Source organism: Triturus cristatus, chromosome 4_1 (assembly GCF_964204655.1).
Source record: "Triturus cristatus chromosome 4_1, aTriCri1.1, whole genome shotgun sequence".
NCBI classification, from domain to species: Eukaryota; Metazoa; Chordata; class Amphibia; order Caudata; family Salamandridae; genus Triturus; species Triturus cristatus.
Genome location: NC_140585.1, coordinates 1,085,837,748 through 1,085,859,087, shown reverse-complemented (window position 1 = coordinate 1,085,859,087; position 21,340 = coordinate 1,085,837,748). Strand labels below are relative to the sequence as shown.

The 21,340-nt window shown below is 45.1% G+C and overlaps 1 protein-coding gene across 1 annotated transcript in view; it reads left to right on the top strand.

Annotated features, from left to right (window-relative positions):
• Positions 1–21,340, top strand: part of TBC1D22A (TBC1 domain family member 22A) — a 1,683,159-nt gene that overhangs the window by 1,582,899 nt on the left and 78,920 nt on the right. The gene's annotated exons all lie outside the window — the stretch shown is intronic.

Genomic DNA, 21,340 nt, shown 5'->3' with positions numbered 1-21,340 from the left:
GAGTGTTTTGGATAAAAACCCGGAATTTATTATTTGTTTAGTTTGATTTGGTCATAACTGTGATAATTCCAATAAAGAATTTAAAATAATATTCCTGCCCAAGAGAAAAAAAAAAAAGGAAGTAACATTTGAAAAACCTTAAAGATTCACTGAAATAAACAAAGGTTACAGGGATGTTATAGTTAGGAAACATAATTTAAAAAAACCTTAGAAATTAATTGAAAAAACAAATTAAACTCAGATGTTCTAGTTTGGCTGAAGTTTCACTTGTAGAAAACCAGTGAAATTCAGCAGGTATAGTAAACTATGCTAAATATAACTCGTGCCCCCGCAATGCACTGCTTATAACCTCACATATTACAGCACTCATGACATGGGCAGTGACATCACTGAAAGTGAAATTTTTAATTTTTCCTTCCATAGGATTCTGTGCTCATCAGCTGAATGGAATCACCCAAACTTGGCATATAAGTAGAACTTTACTAAAGGGAGTGACTTGTTTAGTTTGGTGTAAACCTGTTTAGTAGTTTTCAAAAAATTGGCATTTTATAAGTGTGACATAAGGAAATTTTTACAGAAATATCTGGACTGTTATCTGGATGGTTACTCGTTGAAGGTCCATGAACACCCTCAATCCCCAAATTTAAAAGAAAAAGATGATTGGGAGATGGAGATTTTTCTCCCAATAGGCTTTTCTGTTCCATAAAATCCAAAGCCAAGTTTGGTTACCTAATGCTCTCTGTTTGGCTTTCCACACAGAAAAAATCTGTTGCTGCTGCCTTCACAGGAATCAGCACTTTGGTCCTTGAGTCCTAAAAATAGAATGAAAATTCCCTAAAAGGGCAGGTGTTTTATCCCCTAGCTCAGATAAGCAGGCCCAATAAAATTAAATGTATATTTTGTACGTAGAGTGCATGGTACCGATAGCAAGGTTGCAGGTCTCACCATGGACTCAGAGTTCTGGAGCAATAGGTTGTGCTACCTTTGCCTCATGAAGGCTGTGCACAATGGGGATTAGCTGCCCACAGAGGGTAGTGCTTAAGGCCTGGACTGAGGTCAGTCCCTGCATCAAAACCTGCAGGTTGAGCACTAGGCCTGGTTAGAGGCTAGGGCCCGTGCTCAACCACCTCTATGCGTGGCCAAAGATTCATGCACTGAGGGCTAAGGCCACCTGCGGAATGTTGGGTCCTGAGCCTGGCCAGATGCTAGGCCCTGTGGCCAATCCTGCTGTGCATAGCAGAGGGGTTGGCCACTCAGTGGCTTAGGGACAAGTGCTTCAGGGGTTGGCTGCCACAGCTGGTTGACCATAGGGTCTGAAGCCAGTTCTGACACCACACAGCCGAAGTTTGTGCACATAAAAGATTAGCTGTAAACAGAAGGTTGAGGAACAAAATGCAGTTTCATGAGTAATATGATAAAAAATAACAGAAACTCACTGAAAAAACACAAAGGTTAAAGCAAAGTTGCGGTTAGCTTTGCTTATAAGACCATAATGTAGGTTTAAAAACAACTGCAATTGTGCTGAAAGAACATGTTTAAAGACATGGATTTACAGACCGTCAGTCAAACATCATGGTCTGTACGATTTGAGCACACGAGTGGATCTCAGGCAGACAAGTACCTATGACACTACAACTAATGAACATGTTCCTGCAGATTCATGCATATTTTAATTAGGCCTCAATAGTCAAAGTAGGAGTAAAATAGCAATTACTGAGTATCCGTAAGGACACACAGGATTACATTTTGTAGGTTGCTATCCTATACATGCAGTCTTCCTGACCCTCCTTCTTGAGGTGTGATAATACAATCCTTGCAGCCCTTTCTGCCTGTCGATGGGCTAATCAAATTCTATTTTTTACATGGTTGTTGCCAGACATGTTTTACCCATTACTTAATGACATAGTCTTATCAACTGAAAACAGTCTTTAATCTTTCCACTCAATGCCAAACTGTATGGCTGCCAAAGTAATAAAATAAAACATGCATCAGAGGATGCAAAATGTGGCAAATCCACTTTTACTGGTTAACTGGGCATGTTGGCTCAGTGGATAAATGCACCCACTTCAAGGATTTTTGTTTGACCCTTTCGCCTGAGGTTCAAATCCTTAGGAGTACTCTCTGCCTTCTTTCTTTCTAAGGTTGATAAAATAAGTATCATTGAATTGGGTAAAAATAATCATTTGGAGCTGTATTGTACATTGTGCCCCAGGGTGTAAAGGATGTGCACACCCACTTTATTGAGCACGCAGGGCACAATGCTATTACTGATAGGGGCCACTGATGCTTCTGCATCCTCTTCTGAAATAAGCACATGTATTGGCTGAGCTATCTTGAGAGGGCATTCCCTCATCTGCATGAAGGAGTGACTGCATTCAAATAAGGGAATCTCTTGTCAGTGTTACCGACACAGGTGCAGAGGCAAATATGGCCTTAGCAGGAGGCACACTGTCATTGCACCCCCCCCCCCCCCGGGCAGTCCTCTCAATGGGGTGGAAAGCTGGTCCAATGGACCTGCTAGACATCCCCCAGCAGGCGGGTGCAGTCACTACCTGCATCCGCTTGCAGGGGGATCTCTAACCCCTTTCTGAAGTGCAGGCAGATTGCCATCTGCTCAGAGACACATGAAAGGGCTTTGAAGCAGCTGCTTTGTATTTCACTCAATGCACTTTCCCTGTTTGCACCCAGCGCACCTGTTAAAAGTGCACCATGGCACAAACAGGGAAAGTTTGCCCTATTTGTAATGCAGCACCTGGTGTCTGTCAGTAGCGCCAAGGCACTTGTGGGATTTAGTATGTGCTCTCCTTATGTACCTATGGTGTTACATTGTGCTGGGGAGGCCGTGCAAATAGGACAAACTCGAATTCACTTAATGTAAAGTGTACTTTAAGCCTATTTCTGTCTTGGTATGTTAGAAATATATCAAGGCACTATTGCATTTTTCTCCATCTAAAAGTAAAAAAAAACACATAAAGCTACTTTATTGAACTGAAAACACAATATTTTCAATTTTCGTCTGTAGGTGAGGTTTCAGTATATGCTGGAATGAATAACACTCAACTCATTACATCTCTTGGGGGCTGTTTTTTTTAATCCTGACCATGCCTAACATACACAACTATATGAACTATACTCTGAGACCAGCTACTTCTTTGTTGCTATTACAAAGTTTCTTGCAGGAAGAGTGCCAATGGAAAGTTCATTCTTATTTATCTTGTTTTTAACCTTTCTATCACACTCATTGACCTTTCAGCCAATGGATCACAGAACACAGAACATAACCTGATACACAGAAGAGATGAAACTAACTACTGCCAAAAAAGGTCATTCCAGACACTGACTAGAATTGTTAGATCTTAAGGTGGATACTGATTTTTGATTCTAAACAGGTTGAAAAGTCAATCTTCCTTGCCTTCTGTTCAAACCTAATAACTGAGCAGCACAGCGATTCTTGCCTCTCAGGAAAATATGTTTTCATTTCTTCAGTATATTTGTGGAGCCCTTTAAATGTCACTCTGCTTTCAGATCTTTCGCATTTTTAGCTGGTGCTTGTTCCTTTTGGCCGTCTAGCCACTTGCTGGGTGTCACCCCTGATATCATACACAATCGATATCGGCGCGCGATTGCACTATCCTGGAGGCAGTCATCCATTCAGTTGGATTTTGATTATTTGTCTGGCAGCCCTGTTATAAGTTTGATCATCTTGTCAAATACAGGAAGAAACCACTGCTAAAAATAGAGTGACACTGATGGCTTGGTAGGAGGCGAATGCCAACTTCGAAAATTGGTCACAACTAAAGCTGATGACTCTCAACAAAATGAAAAATTGAAGGCGACACTTTGACGGGACAATCTTCGGTTAGTGTTTCAGTAACACAGAGGTGTATTTTGCTTGTAATTAATTTCGTATTTTTTAAACGCGACAATGCTTTTTTAAAATATGCACGTTTATGTCCGGAAATAAAAGCGTTTTAATTCTAATTACAAGATTATTCAATTTCATTGAGATTGTCAAATAGCAATTTAATTGATCTTGAAACCTGTGAACATCTGACTACTGAACTGTGTACTGATTTCGCTGTTACAGAATGCAAGTTTATTCTTTTGAAGTTTGATTAAATCGACAGATTATCCGTTGTGGGATGCACGGCAACCTAAAATTGCAGTGAAATACATTTATTATACTTTATTAATTAAATTGTGGCACAGAAGAGTGGAAATACAATTATTTTATTTTCAGCCCAAATGAAAGTTTGTGTTTTTGTGGAAGGTAATTAATAAAGCTTGTCGAAATTGTGGGAAATGATATCCTGAGGTAACTCAATTCATCACTTGTCTGTGTTTTTTAATGGTTAAATAGTGGAATATTTATCAAAATACAATGCCACGGACTGTGTAGACTGGAAATGGCAAGCGAAGTAGACAGTAGAAAATGAACATTGACACAAAAAACATAAATATTGATCATGGCATTTACAAGAGAGTATAGCAGATAATACAGACCGGGTTAAGAGTGCCCTTATAGGCCAGATGAATGTATGTAAAGGGAGTGACTGTACTATTCGAGTTACAACAAGTGCTGGAACAATGCAGCTCAGGAGTTTTTGAAGAGGCAAAGTATCTGGGTGAAAATGTGGAAATTAGTGCAGAAATAATTATTCTGGGATGTTACTCCTCCATTATCCTATAATCAATATTCAAAAGTGTACAACCGATGGATAGCCGTCACCCTGTTACCCAAATTGATGTATAATAATAATCACCATAGGGTTTTCTGAAACAACAATTTAATTAGAATATGCCATAATAAGTTGTTATCACACTGATGCATGGATTGGTTTGAGTATGAGATACTTTTTGTAGTGAAACATCTCCTAACTTCCCAACAGGCACCCCTGATATCCTAAACCTTCAACACACTCTGTAAATCCAACTTTAAATTAGACTATCCATCTGCTACAAGGTCTCAACACTCAATGGCAAGTGTTTGCTGAAAGCACACCATGGTGGTGATTCTGCTGGCGGCTTCCATTTTCTTTTATGGTTTGATTAGCTTCTTCCAGACGCTCAGTTATGATACACAGCATTTGTGCTTTCTTAGAAGCAAGGCTTTCCTAATTTCTTCATTTCTACAGGTGACCGGATGTCAGTTGGGCATCTGCGATGTGTCGACCTGAATCACGTACAGCAGCCATGTTGCGAAACAGAATCTGGCATCATCACAGGTGCTGTACAGAAGCTTCAAATTTGCCAATCACTGTAGTAAATGAAAGTGTGCACTCACTCTGGTGTGATCCAAAATAAGCATGTTTATTTGTGGGTTCACAGCCAAAATGTATTTGTGTTGGAAAACGAGGCAGTATCTGTGAGGCCTGCACAAATAATATGACTACATTTGTCCTTCCCTAGGAACCAAACACCCCATTGTAGGGCTTGACTCTCAGAGGGTAGCGTTGCGGAGCAGTCTAAGGCTTACACAAGGGAGGTGGTATGGGCTAGTAATCGCCATTTACCAGTATGCAGAAATAACACTCAATAATTGATTGTCCAGTCTGTACTTAGCTTTATAAAAGGAAGAGTATATTTATTAAACACACACACTACTCAATACTATGCAACAATTTACAAATATGCATGAGCTGTTGGAATTACTTTGTGACATTGCATAACGTTTACACCCCTCCTGCAGGGGGGGTCTAGTACTACCACTCCCATGTATGAACATCATCTTGCCCCGTAATGCAGTAGGTTGACCATAACCTAGAGTGAGGGACTTGCCCACTGGCATAATCCCAGTGGCAACCCACCCCATTATCTCAACTAGCATTTAAAATGGGCATACCTGCCACAATGACATATAACCCTGACTGAGCATCTCATAATGACCATACAGTATACACCTCTATATCTTAGTGGCTAACAGTCTGGGTTGTTCTTCACCTAGCGCAGCAGCAGGAATACATGTTTATGTATCACTTAAAATGACAGTACTTATCATAGCTGATAACAGTTATAATGCATTGCACTTAAAGCCCCTAAAAGGCATCACCATTACAATCACAGGATTAAGCATGTACAGCCAGACACCCTAGCAGGAATATCCAGCAACATAACCCCACTTTGCTTATGACTTACATTACACATATGACTTTCAGTCCCTCAATAGAAACAACCTCAGGAAAATGCCCCTCTCATGCAATTGCACCTCGTCACCTCCAGGTAATGCCTTTCTCCAGACATCCCCAGTTCAGCTCTTCACACCTTGGAGCAGTCCCAAACACACCCCCAGCTGAAGAACAAAAGTTTGAGCCACAGAATGCTGTTGGCGCATGGCTGAGCCCTTGATGGGTTGTTTCTCTCAAGTCCCCCAGAGACTTAGGGAGGGACTTTCCTCACATTATGCTTGGGGAGTCTGCGTGCTCCTGCAGCTCCCCCTGGACCTTTGCACCACATACCTGGCATTCACCCTGTCCTCCTGAGGGTCACCACATGCCGAGAACAAGCTGCTTTTCCGGTCCGGGCCTGCAAAGCATTATGGGGCGCTTTCCTCAGTGCGTGCATAATAGAGCAGGGGCTCCGCCGCTGCTTGGGGAGAGGCTCGCTGTGATCCTGGGTGGCCTCACACCGCTGCCCAATCTCGTTGGTGGCCCCGAACCAACTGATCGCCACAAATGAGATTATTGCAGCTCAGGGAGCCGACCCCTGGCTGCTCCTCCACTTCTCCGGGGGGCCTCTGGCCACGGGGGAGTTTGGCACTCCCCCTTCCTCACGGTCCACATCGGGGCCCGGAGTTGGGATCCCAGGCCCCTTGGGAATCTTCGCAGGGAGTGCGATGGTGCTCCCCCGCTTTACTTCTTGGCTTTGGTGCCCGGAGTTGTGATCTCGGGCCCCAGGGAATGCTTCACAGGGAGCGCAATGGCGCTCCCAGACTTCCTTCTTCACGGGGGTGCTACGGCACTTCCCGTCTTCTGCGGGGCCCGGAGTTGAGGGTCCCGGGCCCCTCTCACCATTCCCAGTGAGACGCGACAGTGCTTCTCTGTCTCCGTCTTCGTCGGGGGCCAGGGTGGGCTCCTGGCACCCCTCTTGGGCAATTTCACAGGTAGCACGATGGCACTCCCCAACTTTACTTCTTCTGGGGGCAGCCCTGGGACCTGACTCACCCTGGTTGCCCAACTAAGACCGGAGGCAGAGCCCCAAGCACTTCATCGTCAGTCAAGGCAGAGGTCAAAGGTCGCCTACCTTCTGGGGACTTTACTAAGCCCCCAGGCAGACAATTTTCACAATTTTGGCCTTGTCGTGCTCCTGATGGCCGAACCAAGCCAGCTGTAGCCCTTTCCGCCACCCTCCATGCATCCAAGAGGGTGAACTCAGCAGGAAGTCTTCACTGGCTCCCTGCACCAGCCTTTCACCTGACTTTCCTCCAGGGCCTCTCTTCTCCGTGCGCAGAGGCCCAGGCTTCTGCTTACTGGTACTGGACTCTCCCAAAGGTGCAATACAGGGTCCTGAGACAGTCAGGGGGTTCCTCCTTCCAACTGTCCATGGTGCCAGATTCCAGCACCAGTCTTCCTCAGCAGACCACACTCCAGAGAGCTCCACTTCCTGACCAAGACCTTTTAAAAGAATTTGGAGAGGTCTCGCAGGAAGGCTCTTCTGCCCTATCCTGCAGCGGCACATCAGCTCTCTGCCCCTGCTCCCTCCTTCCTGCACAGGCCTCTGGGATAGTTCAAAATGGTGTCTTCCAGGGGTCTCATGCCACATGGTCTCTGAAAAGCCCCCTTTCCCCCTTGCTGCCTTCTCTCCAGCCTGGTGCCTGGCACCAGGTTACAGCTGCTGATGGATAACCTGCAGCTCCACCCTTATATCTCCCTCTTGGAGAGGAGACCTTCACCCTCGGAATGCTTGCAGTGAAGTGCTAGGCCTCTGATGCTACAGCTTGGGGAGGAAGGTAATTAATCAAGCCTGGCAGGGTCACACCCAGCCAGGCTCTGGTTATGAGCTGAGTCAGATGAAAATTACATTTCTGGATGACACATAAGCAATACAGATATGGCTTTGTACTTAGCAGAATACTTCTTTTTACACAACATACAGTGTACTTTGGTGCATGTCTGGAATTTGTAGGCCCTGGGGAAGTGAAACTACCCCATGTGGTCCCCATCTTCATAGGAGAATAATGGAGTGTTCCTTGACTGAAAACAGTAAAACACACAGACTTTCCCTTACATGTGTCTTCCCATAGTATAAAGCATATTCTTTGTCACCACCCAACTCTGCATCATTCCTGCCACATCATTTTATCTGTACCTGTTCCTGGGCTGCGCACAACAGGAATCTCCCCCGCGCAGCCCTTTCACGTGTGCACACACACATGCACATGTGCGTACATGTTACCAGTCCAGTGCCCCATCTCTCATAAGGGGGACACCGATAATATCCACTTGCAGTCTCTTTCATCATGAGTTCAGTGGTGAGTCCAAGCTTATGAAGCTCTCCCACAGTAAAAGCTCAAATATTAGGTGTTCAAAAAGTGAAATGTCCAGGCGGCAGATGGTCAGAACCACTTCCTAACAATTCGTTTTTTCAATACTATGCTGCTGTGATGCCTGATGCAGAATTCAGCAGTCCAATTGGCATTTGGATTGAGGAGATAGGAGAATGTGTCTGTTTCCAGATGTAGATTATACTGGAAGCCCATTGAGAAAAGGTTCATGTTTAAGTCTTTACATCAGGTGCATCATGTAGTCCATGGGAGGCTCTCTACAGACTAAATTTTAGAAGTATCAACCTGATCATCCACTCTGCTCAGCTAGTGATCATAATCTTGTGATCCCCAAGATCAACAAATCTAAAATGGGAGGTCGAGCTTTCAGGGATTTTGCAACCAAAAGATGGAGTTCTTTACCCTGTAGTATAAAGGAAATGTTGAGTGTGTGCAGTGTTGCCTCTTAGCTAGCACCAGAAGGCTGTTTTTCAATAAGTGTGCTTTTCAGTAAATAGTTTGTGCTCAATAAAAATCATTAATATAATATGTCCAGAGATGTGACCAATGGGATATGTCATACACTACGTATTAATCCAGATAGTCACGTTGTTAGTTCATAAAAGCACATGCCTTACTATTCTGGAGTCTTGTCCAAAGATCAATGCAGCCTTGAGTGGCATTTATCCATGCAGAGGTTTTGCTCATCATTGGCTCATGAATTCAAAGTATAGAGTGTTTGCTAATGAAATCGGATAGTTCTCAGGAATTTACAGTTTAAAGCATTTTTATGCTCCCATGTCTTCACAGTGTTCTGTCCACATCTTCAACAGCCACATTTCCTGTCACTTATTTGTAAATGCTGTATTGTAGGTCTGTTACTGAATGATTTACATTAATGAAATGTTCTAGCATGGTTGGTGTCCTTACCTTGCACTTTATTCTTGATTTATGCTACTTAAATCTATTATGTAACATTTGGATATTTTTTGACAAATCCCCTTCCACATGGGTGCAGAAAAGTATGTATCACATTCCAAGAATTACAAGATAAATTCAGTATGCACCATACCTATTCCATGTTAGGGCCATTCTGCACCCTCTGTAGGTGATGCAGAGACTGCAATGACCACATTTATAGTGACCTATGATGGGAGGAAAACTGAACAGTGTGTCCACTGTTGGATTAGATGGTTTATTTAGGCAATCCAGTTTTGCCAATTCATCCCTGCAGTTGCAGTTTCTTGAATGCTAGATGATGGGCTCTTCTAAATTAGGAATGACTCCCCTCAAAATATGTCAATTTTTTGGAATAAGTATTTTGATGGAGTTCATTGTTTTATTGAAAGCGGTAACCATTTGTTGAGAATTGTCCATACGCCTCATTGTCAATATGGATTTACGTGGAATCAGCCAAGCCCTCTTCAGACATCTCCTAAAGAGACTTTTGAGATCATTGTGTTGTGTTAAATTAAGTTCCAATGAAGTTGCACTTCAGCGGTAATCCTCTGTTTTGGTACAGTTTCCTCTTAACCTCAAGAACTGTCTGTAAAGCAAAGTATCCTTTAGATTCCTTTGGCAGAAACTTGAGTGGTATAAAAATGTATTTTATCAGTTTGCTTGGTATGAAGTGCCAAGTAGATTAATTCATCTTCATGTCTTCACCTTCAAATAAAAGAAATAAATGTAATCTCTAGTCCAATTTAATGACATCTTTACTTCTGTTGTGTGGTCGTTAACCCCTTCTGTGCCCATGACGAGCTGGACTCGTCATGGAGCACAGTCGCGCTGTGTCCATGACGAGTCCAGCTCGTCATGAGGCATTCCCTGAGGAATCCCTCTGGTGCGGGCACCAGAGGGATTCCCTTTTACTGAAAATATCCTCGGGAGCTGGGGAACAGCTTCCCCAGCTCCCGAGGCATCCCCCCTGCTTTCAGTGTAATGACGATCGGCGCGCACGTCGCGCCGACTCATTACACTGAAACTGAAACTGAAATGAGCCAAAAGGCTCATTTCAGTTTCACTTTGTACGTGCTCAGGGGGCTATCTCAGCCCCCTGAGCACGTAGAAAGACGGGAGAGGTATCGTTGGAAAGGGGAGAATCTCCCCTTTCCAATGGGACCCCTCTCCAGTGGATCCCTGCTTGGCGATTGCCACAGGAGGGTGATCCCCAAGCAGGGATCCACCCACTAGACACCAGGGAGGGGGAGCGGCCCCTTGGGCAAGGGCCTTTGCTCCCCCCAAATAATTTTGGCCTAATTTAGTCTTTTTGCCCCCCCTGGGGGGCAGATGGGGGCAGTAGACCCCAATCTGCCCCTCCCGGGGAGGCAAAAAGCCCACTAGACACCAGGGATTTAAAAAAAAAATAGGGGTGGGGGCTGCCCAAAACGGGCAGGCCCATGCCCCCACCCCCCAATTATCACAGTCTTTCTGCCCCCCCGGGGGCAGATGGGGCATCGGCCCCTAATCTGCCCCTTCGGGGGGGTAGAAAGCCCACTATACACCAGGGATTTGTTTTCAGTTTTTTTTAGGGTGGGGGCTGCCCGAAACGGGCACGCCAATGCCCCCACCCACCCGCCACCATTACAGCCTTTCTGCCCCCCCCTGGGATGCAGATGGGGCATTGGCTGCTAATCTGCCCCCCCGGGGGGGGGCAAAAAGACCACTAGTCACCAGGGAATAACAAAAAAAAAAAATAGGTGTGGGGGCTGCCCAAAATGGGCAGGCCCATGCCCCCACCCCACCCCCAATTATTACAGTCTTTCTGCCCCCCCCGGGGGGCAGATGGGGCATTGGCCCCTAATCTGCCACTTCGGGGGGCAGAAAGCCCACTAAACAGCGGGGATTTTTTTTGCGCAATTGTTTTTAGAGTGTGGGCTGCCCGAGACGGGCACACCAATGCCCCCACTCTCTCCCCCACAAAAATGACAGTCTTTCTGCCCCCCAGGAGGCAGATGGGAGCTGTAGCCCCCAATCTGGCCCCCCCTGGGGGCGCAGAATGCCCACTAGAAACCATGGATTTTTTTGTTTTATTAGTGTAGGGGTAGGGGCTCCCCAAAATGGGCATGACAATACCCCACCCCACCCCCAGAGAAATTCCAGTCTTTCTGCCCCCCCCAGGAGGGCAGATGGTGGCAGTGGCCCCTGATCTGCCCCCTGGGGGGGGGCAGAAAGCCCATTAGGCGCCAGCGAGTATGCAGGCTTTTTTTATGCGTGGGGGTGGGGACTGCCCAAAATGGTCATACCAATGCCCCCACCCCCACAAAAAATAGCCACAGTCTTTCTGCCCCTTTAGGGGCATATCAGGATGAAACCCCCTTCCCCGATTCCCCCCCAGGGCGGCAGAAAGCCCACTGAGCTACAAATCTTTTTTAGCAATGTGCATACCTGTGGATTTTGGGCCCTAGCGCAGTTGGCACGTAGGCAAACCTAGCAAACCTGTACATTTTTTAAAACTAGACACCGAGTGGAATCCTGGATGGGGTGACTTCACTGGCTCTCACCAGGTTCTGTTACCCAGAATCCATTGCAAACCTAAAAATGAGTCCAAAATAACACATTTTCCTCACATTTCTGTGGTGGAAAGTTCTGGAATCTGTGTGGGTCCACAAAATTCCCCCCACCCTGCGTTCCCCAAAGTCTTCAGAGAAAAATGGTACCTCACTTGCGTGGGTAGGCTTAGTGCCCACGTCAGGCAAGGGCCCAAAACCTATTGAGGAGACATCAAAATTACCTATCACAAAACAACCTGGTTTTGCAAAGGGGGTCCCATGAGTTTTTGGCCCCGGGCTTGGCGACCATCTAGGGAAACCTACCAAACCCACACATTTCTGAAAACTAGACACCCAGGGGATTCCAGGTAGGTATGGCTTGTGTGGATCCCCCAACGTTTCCTTACCCAGAATGCCCTGCAAACCTCAAATTTAGCTGAATAAAATCACCTTTTTCACACATTTTTGTGGGGGAAAGTTGTGGCATCACCGGGCTGACACAAATTTCCTACCACCCAGCATTTCCCCAGGTCGCCCGATAAAAATGGTGCCTCACGCGTGTGGGAGGCCCAAGTACCCGCGACAGGCAAGGGCCCAAAACGTATTGAGGCGACATGAAAATTGCCTAGCTCAAAACGACCTGGTTTTGCAAGGGGGGTCACCTGGGTTTTTGGCCCGTTGCTCGGTGGCCACCTAGGGGAACCTACCAAACCCACACATTTCTGAAAACTAGACACCCGGGGGATTCCAGGGAGGTATGGCTTGCGTGGATCCCCCAACGTTTCCTTACCCAGAATGCCCTGCAAACCTCAAATTTAGCTGAAAAAAATCACCTTTTTCACACATTTTTGTGTGGGAAAGTTGTGGCATCACGGGGCTGACACAAATTTCCTACCACCCACCGTTCTCCCAGGTCTCCTGATCAAAACGGTGCCTCACTCGTGTGGGAGGCCCAAGTACCCGCGACAGGCAAGGGTCCAAAACGTAGTGCGCCTCAACAGGCAAGGGTCCTAAACGTAGTGCGCCTCACTACGTTTTGGGCCCTTGCCTGTGGCGGGTCCCTAGGCCTCCCACACGAGTGAGGCACCGTTTTTATCTGGGGGATTGCTGGGTGGTAGGAAATTTGTGTCAGCCCAGTGATGCCACAACTTTCCCACACAAAAATGTGTGAAAAAGGTGAATATTTCGGCTAAATTTGAGGTTTGCAGGGCATTCTGGGTGAGGAAACGGTGGGGGATCCACGCAAGTCATACCTCCCTGCATTCCCCTGGGTGTCTAGTTTTCAGAAATGTGTGGGTTTGGTAGGTTCCCTTAGGTGGCCGCCGAGCACCGGGCCAAAAACCCAGGCAACCCCCCTTGCAAAACCAGTTCGTTTTGAGGTAGGCAATTTTCATGTCGCCTCAATACGTTTTGGGCCCTTGCCTTTCGCGGGTACTTGGGCCTCCCACACGAGTGAGGCACCGTTTTTATCGAGAGACCTGGGGGATTGCTGGGTGGTAGGAAATTTGTGTCAGCCCGGTGATGCCACAACTTTCCTACACAAAAATGTGTGAAAAAGGTGATTTTTTCAGCTAAATTTGAGGTTTGCAGGGCATTCTGGGTAAGGAAACATTGGGGGATCCACGCTAGCCATACCTCCCTGGAATCCCCCGGGTGTCTAGTTTTCAGAAATGTGTGGGTTTGGTAGGTTCCCCTAGGTGGCCGCCGAGCACCGGGCCAAAAACCCAGGTGACCCCCCCTTGCAAAACCAGGTCGTTTTGAGGTAGGCAATTTTCATGTCGCCTCAATACGTTTTGGGCCCTTGCCTGTCGCGGGGACTTGGGCCTCCCACACGAGTGAGGCACTGTTTTTATCGGGAGACCCTGGGGAACACTGGGTGGTTGGAAATTTGTGTCAGCCCAGTGATGCCACAACTTTCCCACACAAAAATGTGTGAAAAAGGTGATTTTTCAGCTAAATTTGAGGTTTGCAGGGCATTCTGGGTAAGGAAACATTGGGGGATCCATGCAAGCCATACCTCCCTGGAATCCCCCGGGTGTCTAGTTTTAGGAAATGTGTGGGTTTGGTAGGTTCCCCTTGGTGGCCGCCGAGCACCGGGCCAAAAACCGAGGTGACCCCCCTTGCAAAACCAGGCCGTTTTGAGGTAGGCAATTTTCATGTCGCCTCAATACGTTTTGGGCCCTTGCCTGTCGCGGGTACTTGGGCCTCCCACACGAGTGAGGCACCGTTTTTATCGGGAGACCCGGGGGAACGCTAGGTGGTAGGAAATTTGTGTCAGCCCTGTGATGCCACAACTTTCCCACTTAAAAATGTGTGAAAAAGGTGATTTTTTCAGCTAAACTTGAGGTTTGCAGGGAATTCTGGGTAAGGAAACTTTGGGGGATCCATGCAAGCCATACCTCCCTGGAATCCCCCGGATGTCTAGTTTTCAGAAATGTGTGGGTTTGGTAGGTTCCCCTAGGTGGCCGCCGAGCACCGGGCCAAAAACCCAGGTGACGTCCCTTGCAAAACCAGGTCGTTTTGAGGTAGGCAATTTTCATGTCGCCTCAATACGTTTTGGGCCCTTGCCTGTCGCGGGTACTTGGGCCTCCCACACAAGTGAGGCACCGTTTTTATCGGGAGACCCGGGGGAACGCTGGGTGGTAGGAAATTTGTGTCAGCCCGGTGATGCCACAACTTTCCCACACAAAAATGTGTGAAAAGGGTGATTTTTTCAGCTAAATTTGAGGTTTGCAGGGCATTCTGGGTAAGGAAACGTTGGGGGATCCACGCAAGCCATACCTCCCTGGAATCCCTCGGGTGTCTAGTTTTCAGAAATGTGTGGGTTTGGTAGGTTTCCCTAGGTGCCGGTAGAGGTAGGGTTACAAAACTACAGCTAGGCACTTTGCCAAAAAAGTTCCATTTTTCACAGCGAAATTGAGGTGTGTCCACGTTGTGTTTTGCTCCATTTCCTGTTGCGGGCACTAGGCCGACCCACACAAGTGAGGAACCAGTTTTCTCGGAAGACTTTGGGGAACGCGGGGTGGGTGGAAATTTGTGGATCCAAGCAGATTCCAGAACTTTCCACCAGAGAAATGTGGAGAAAATGTGTTTTTATTGGCAATTTTTTAGGTTTACAAGGGATTCTGGGTAACAGAACCTGGTGGGAGGCAGTCAAGTCACCCCATCCGGGATTTCCCTGGGTGTCTAGTTTTCAAAAATGTATAGGTTTGCTAGGTTTCCCTAGGTGCCGGCAGAGCTATGGTTCAAAAACTACAGCTAGGCACTTTGCCAAAAAAGGGTCATTTTTCACTGTGAAATTGAGGTGTGTCCACCTTACGTTTTGCACCGTTTCCTGTCGCGGGCACTAGGCCGACCCACACAAGTGAGGTACCATTTTTCTCGCAACACTTTGGGGAACGCGGGGTGTGTGGAAATTTGTGGATCCACGCAGATTCCAGAACTTTTCACCAGAGAAATGTGGGGAAGATGTGTTTTTTTGGGCAATTTCTTAGGTTTGCAAGGGAGTCTGGGTAACAGAACCTGGTGGGAGGCAGTCAAGTCACCCCATCCTGGATTCCCCTGGGTGTCTAGTTTTCAAAAATGTATAGGTTTGCTAGGTTTCCCTAGGTGCCGCCAGAGCTATGGTTCAAAAACTACAGCTAGGCACTTTGCCTAAAAAGGGTCATTTTTCGCAACAAAATTAAGTTGTGTTCACGTTAAGTTTTGCGCCATTTACTGTCGCGGGCACTAGGCTGACCCACACAAGTGAGGTACCATTTTTCTCGGAAGACTTTGGGGAACACTGGGTTGGTGGAAATTTGTGGATCCAAGTAGATTCCAGAACTTTCCACCACAGAAATATGGGGAAAATTTGGTTTTTGGGGCAATTGTTTAGGTTTGCAAGGGATTCTGGGTAACAGAAACTGGTGGGAGGCAGTCAAGTCACCCCATCCTGGATTCCCCTGGGTGTCTAGTTTTCAAAAATGTATAGGTTTGCTAGGTTTCCCTAGGTGCCGGCAGAGCTATGGTTAAAAAAACTACAGCTAGGCACTTTGCCAAAAAAGGGTCATTTTTCACAGCCAAATTGAGGTGTGTCCACATTGCGTTTTGCGCCGTTTCCTGTCGCGGGCACTAGGCCGACCCACACAAGTGAGGTACCATTTTTTTCGGAAGACTTTGGGGAACACTGGGTGGGTGGAAATTTGCGGATCCAAGTAGATTCCAGAACTTTCCACCACAGAAATATGGGGAAAATTTGTTTTTTTGGGAATTTTTTAGGTTTGCAAGGGATTCTGGGTAACAGACCCTGGTGGGAGGCAGTCAAGTCACACCATCCTGGATTCCCCTTGGTGTCTAGTTTTCAAAAATGTATAGGTTTGCTAGGTTTTCCTAGGTGCCGGCAGAGCTATGGTTCAAAAACTATAGCTAGGCACTTTGCCAAAAAAGGGTCATTTTACGCTACGAAATTGAGGTGTGTCCACCTTACGTTTTGTGCCGTTTCCTGTCGTGGGCACTAGGATGACCCACACAAATGAGGTACCATTTTTCTCAGAAGACTTTGGGGAATGCGGGGTGGGTGGAAATTTGTGGATCCACGCAGATTCCAGAGCTTTCCACCAGAGAAATGTGGGGAAAAGGTATTTTATTTGGCAATTGTTTAGGTTTGCAAGGGATTCTGGGTAACAGAACCTGGTGGGAGGCAGTCAAGTCACCCCATCCTGGATTCCCCTGGGTGTCTAGTTTAAAAAAAATGTATAGGTTTGCTAGGTTTCCCTAAGTGCTGGCAGAGCTAGGGTTAAAAAACTACAGCTAGGCACTTTGCTAAAAAAGGGTAATTTTGCATTGTGAGAATGTGGTGTGTTCACGTTGGGTTTTGAGCCATTTCCTGTCGTGGGCACTATGCCTACCCCTACAAATGAGGTACCATTTTTATCAGGAGACTTAGGCTAATTCAGATTTGTAAAGGAACTGTTATTACCTATTGACTTCCGATGCATTTCTGCCTTCCAAATGAAAGACATGGTGTAAAAAAGAAGTCATTTTAAAAGATGACTGATAATTCTCATGCTAGTATGAGTATCCCAATTTCGGAAATGTGCAAATATCTACTGTTTCTAAACTCTATATTTTGTTCCCATTTCAGAAATACATAGGTGTCTTTCATACCGATTTTTCCATGTACACATTTTTACAGAATAATTACTATATACCCGGTACATAATAAAAAACCATTGCAAGTTGCTGCTCAGTTTTTGGCTCTGGGTTCGTCGGGTTCTTGGTGAACCTACAAGTCCTATACATCCCCACAACCAGTAATGTCCAGCGGATGTAACGGTATATTGCTTTCAAAGAACTGTCAAAATAAGAAGAAGTTACAGGTGAAAACGTTGACACAAAAGGCGCTTTTTTTCAACAAATTTTCAATTCATCCTATATTTAACTGTTAGCTTCTATAAAGAAACCTTGATGGATCTACACAAATGACCCCTTGCTGAATTCAGAATTTTGTCTACTTCTCTAAAAAGTATAGATATCCAGGATCCATTATTGCTTTTGTACCCATTTCTACCATTAACTGGAAGGAGGTTGAAAGCACAAAAAATAGCAAAAATAGACTATGTCCCAGAAAAATGCCAAAACTGTGTAAAAAGTTTTGGGTTTCCGACAAAAGTCTGGTATCCCCTAAAACCTGGGAAAATGGTGATTTTAGCCCCACAACCCCTTTTTTTGATAACATTTTCAGGGAAAAACCCAGATGCTTTCATTTGCAGCCCGTTTTCCCCATTTTCCCCCCCAAAAACTAAATTTTGCTGTATTTTGGCTCATTTCTGTGACCCCTCCAGGGGAATCCACAAACCCTGAGTACCTTCAGAATCCCCATGATGTTGGAAGAAAAGGACACAAATTTGGCATGGATACCTTATGTGGTCAGAAAGTTACAGGGGCCTCAGCACGCACTGGCCCAAATAGCCAAAAAAGGGCGTGGCACAGGAGGGGGAAAAGGCCTGGCAGCGAAGGGGTTAAGCAAAGTTTTAAACTCTTTTAGTTGTTCTTGTGTACCATTCCCGACAATCTTTGTGTCCTGTATGTACATTTCCCACATACCAGTTATGGGCATCAGTGGATTGTTGTTTTATATACGTTTGTCATCCTAGGTACCCATAAAAATATTTCAGGAGCAAAGGGACAGCCCATTGCGGTCCCATTGATTTGGTAGTAGAAAACCCCACTTGAAGTAAATCCAATTCAAAGAAATCTTGGCTAACCTCAGGATAAACTGAGAGGTAACAGCATGTGGTCTTCCCTGTTTCTGCAAGTACAGTTCCATATTTCTATAGAGGGATCCTAGTGGATGTTTATAAAAATGTATTCCACTTTGATTGTGGCTAATATTTGGTTGACTGCTCTGTATTTCATACCTTCATTCTTATTGATGACGTCCATTTAGCTTTTCACATAGAAGGGTACATTTTCAACAGAGGGGTCAAGGAAATAATCAACATATTTGTCTAGGATATCCAGTACTTAATCCAAACCACACGCAATTGACCTCCTTGAATGGGTTTTTGCATTTTATTGGATCTTAAGGTGGATCAACTGGACAAGAATTCCTGTTTATTTATTTAAAATTCCCAACTCTTTCATGCGGAGTCATACCTTATTGAGTCCCTCAATTAAAACAGACATTATTTCTGCTTTAATGTCATGGGTATGAATTTAATGGTAACTTCCTGTGGTGTTCTACACTGCTGAGCATATGGTGCACCTTCATCATATAATCAGAGATATTTTGAACCACTATTTCCCTGCCGTTGTTGCTGTTTTAAAATTGATATTCACATCATCTTTCAGAATTGTCTTAGCCTTCAACTCTTCCTTAGTTAAATTCAATTTCGCCTTCTCATTTTTAGATTCTAATGTTTAGTTGTCTCTTTAAATTTTTTTCAAACCTGATCACTTCCATAGGAATCTTATGTGTTGGTTGAAAAAGTTGTAGGAAGACTTGTCATTGGGGTCCTTTGTTATAGTAGACCCCATGAGCGATGCTGAGAACTTTAAACTGCACCCACTGCTCAGTAGGGAGCAAATGAAGGCCTGCCAGTGCACTTCTTGCTGTCTGGTGCCTTGGAATATTAAAAAGGAGCCGAACTGCAGTATTTTGAATGACGTAATCTTCTTTTTAGATGGTGAGGGTAGCCAAGGAATAGAGAGTTCCCATAATCTAACCAGGAAATAATGATGGCCTGTACATTGAATCTTTAGAAAAGGAAGGGCAAACACTTTCCTCAGCAATATTAGCATTCCATTAGTTTGCTGCTAATTTGTTGACCTGAGACTCCATAGCGAGTAAGTCATCCAGTCAAACACCCAGGATTTTTATAATATTTTTGGGGCTAGGTTTATTCCGTTGGCACTTCAACCAGGAGAATAATGCCTGATTGGACATATTGTTGCCTAGGAGCATCAGCTCAGTCTTTTCCCCGTTTAGCTTGAGACAGCAACTGGCCATCCACTTAGCCACTTCCTTTAAACAAGGGACGAGTTGTTGACAGTTGTAGCCGTGTTCTGGAGAGATAGAGACAACTAATTCGGTGTTGTCTGCGTACGAAACTATAGTCAACCCAAAGGTTCATACTATCTCAGCTAAGGGGCTCATCTAAAGGTTAAAGAGGGTAGTGCTCAAAGTAGAACCCAGCATTTTTCCACATTTCATAGGGAAAACGTCTGAGTAACAAATTTGGGCCAACACTTGGAAAGTGATACCCTCTAGGAAAGACATCATCTATTTAAGTACACAGTCACTTATCCTTGCATCTATAATCCTCTGAATGAGTGTTCCATGTTACACCGTATCAAATCATGCAGCACCGAGGTCCAAAATGATGACTGCTGCAAAGACAGCATGGTTCAAGAGTTGTCTGAGTTCTTCTATCACAGCCAAAAGTACAATTTTAGTGCTGTACTGGGGTCTGAACCCCGTTTGAATAGAGTGAAAGACTTTATTGGACTCCAGAACAGAGGAAGTTGATTAACATGCTTCTTCAGGAGATAGGTCTATAGTTTCCCAAATGCAGGGAGTCTAGGCTTGGCTTTTTCAACAACGTCTTTAAAATGCATGTTTCCATTGGCGGAGAACTGAGCCTGAGGTTGACAATAGATTTAGTAATTCCTTAAAGACAGGAAAAATATTCTCTGAGCCTTGTTGTAAACCAGCTGGGGCTTGGTCAAAGGGGTAACCTGACTTGACCAGGCTGCATAAAACCGAAAGCTGATTGAAGGTGATTGCATCAATAACTGACAGGAATTGCTCTAGGCAATATAAGGGTTACCTGCCCATAGAGAAATGTGTCTCCTTTGTCTTATCTGAGAAAGAGGAATAGATGTCTGCTATTTTCTTTAAAAAGAAGGTGGCCAATTCATTGCAGTGAGGAACAATCAGTTCTGGAAATGAGATATCTGTTTTAATTTCCGTAAGCTATTTAAAAATTTGAGAAATTTCTCTAGGTGGGGTAGTACGAGGCTTGTGTGGTTCCAATCTCAGAGTGATATTTCCTAATTGCCTCCCGGTACTCAAGTTAACTTGGTTCATCATAACCCTTCCTCCATTTTCCCTCTAATCTTTTACCCTTCTTGTTCAATGCTAACAGGTGAGGGATAAACTAGGGGACTGGTTACTTTGTTGTACAGTAGCTTCACCATAATGGCCTGATCAAAGGAATTATTGTTCCAGGTAATTAAATTGTAATTCGCTACAGGGATGTGTGCTCGCCTAGTTTGGTTTTTGACTAATTAAGGATATCTTTCCAATCCTCACAGTTTAATTTCGACCAACAGAGGTCCTTCCTCCTAGCCCATGATGGACCACTTGTAGAGGAAGAGGGGTATAAGTTAATAGGAATCACCTAATGGTCTGACCATATTAATGGTGTAGGTTGTAATTCCTGCAGATTTAGAATATTACTAAAGACCAGATCAATTGTATGCTCTTTCTTGTGAGTTGGGTCCCTAACCTTATGTTAAAGCTGCAAGGAGGCAAGATCCTGAAGTAAATTAGCAGTAGCGCCACTGGTGGAGTCCTCAACATGAATGTTAAAATGTCCCATCAAGGAGAAGTTGGTCTTGTTCAGAGCCATGTCCGCAACTATGTCTGGGAGTGTGTTAAGAAAATGGGTGGATGGACCGAGGGGGTCAATAAAGTAGGACCCTAGGAAAGGTAAAGGTCGGCATAGGTGAGGTTGCAAAGGACAAATTTTCAAAGTCCAAAAGAGTTAAAGGACTAAAAATGATCCTAAAGTTCTCTTTAAAATAATAGCAATTCCTCCACCACCCTTATTTTCATGATCTCTCTGAGAGATGACGTGTTCCGGGGGCATGGCTTGACCTGTGT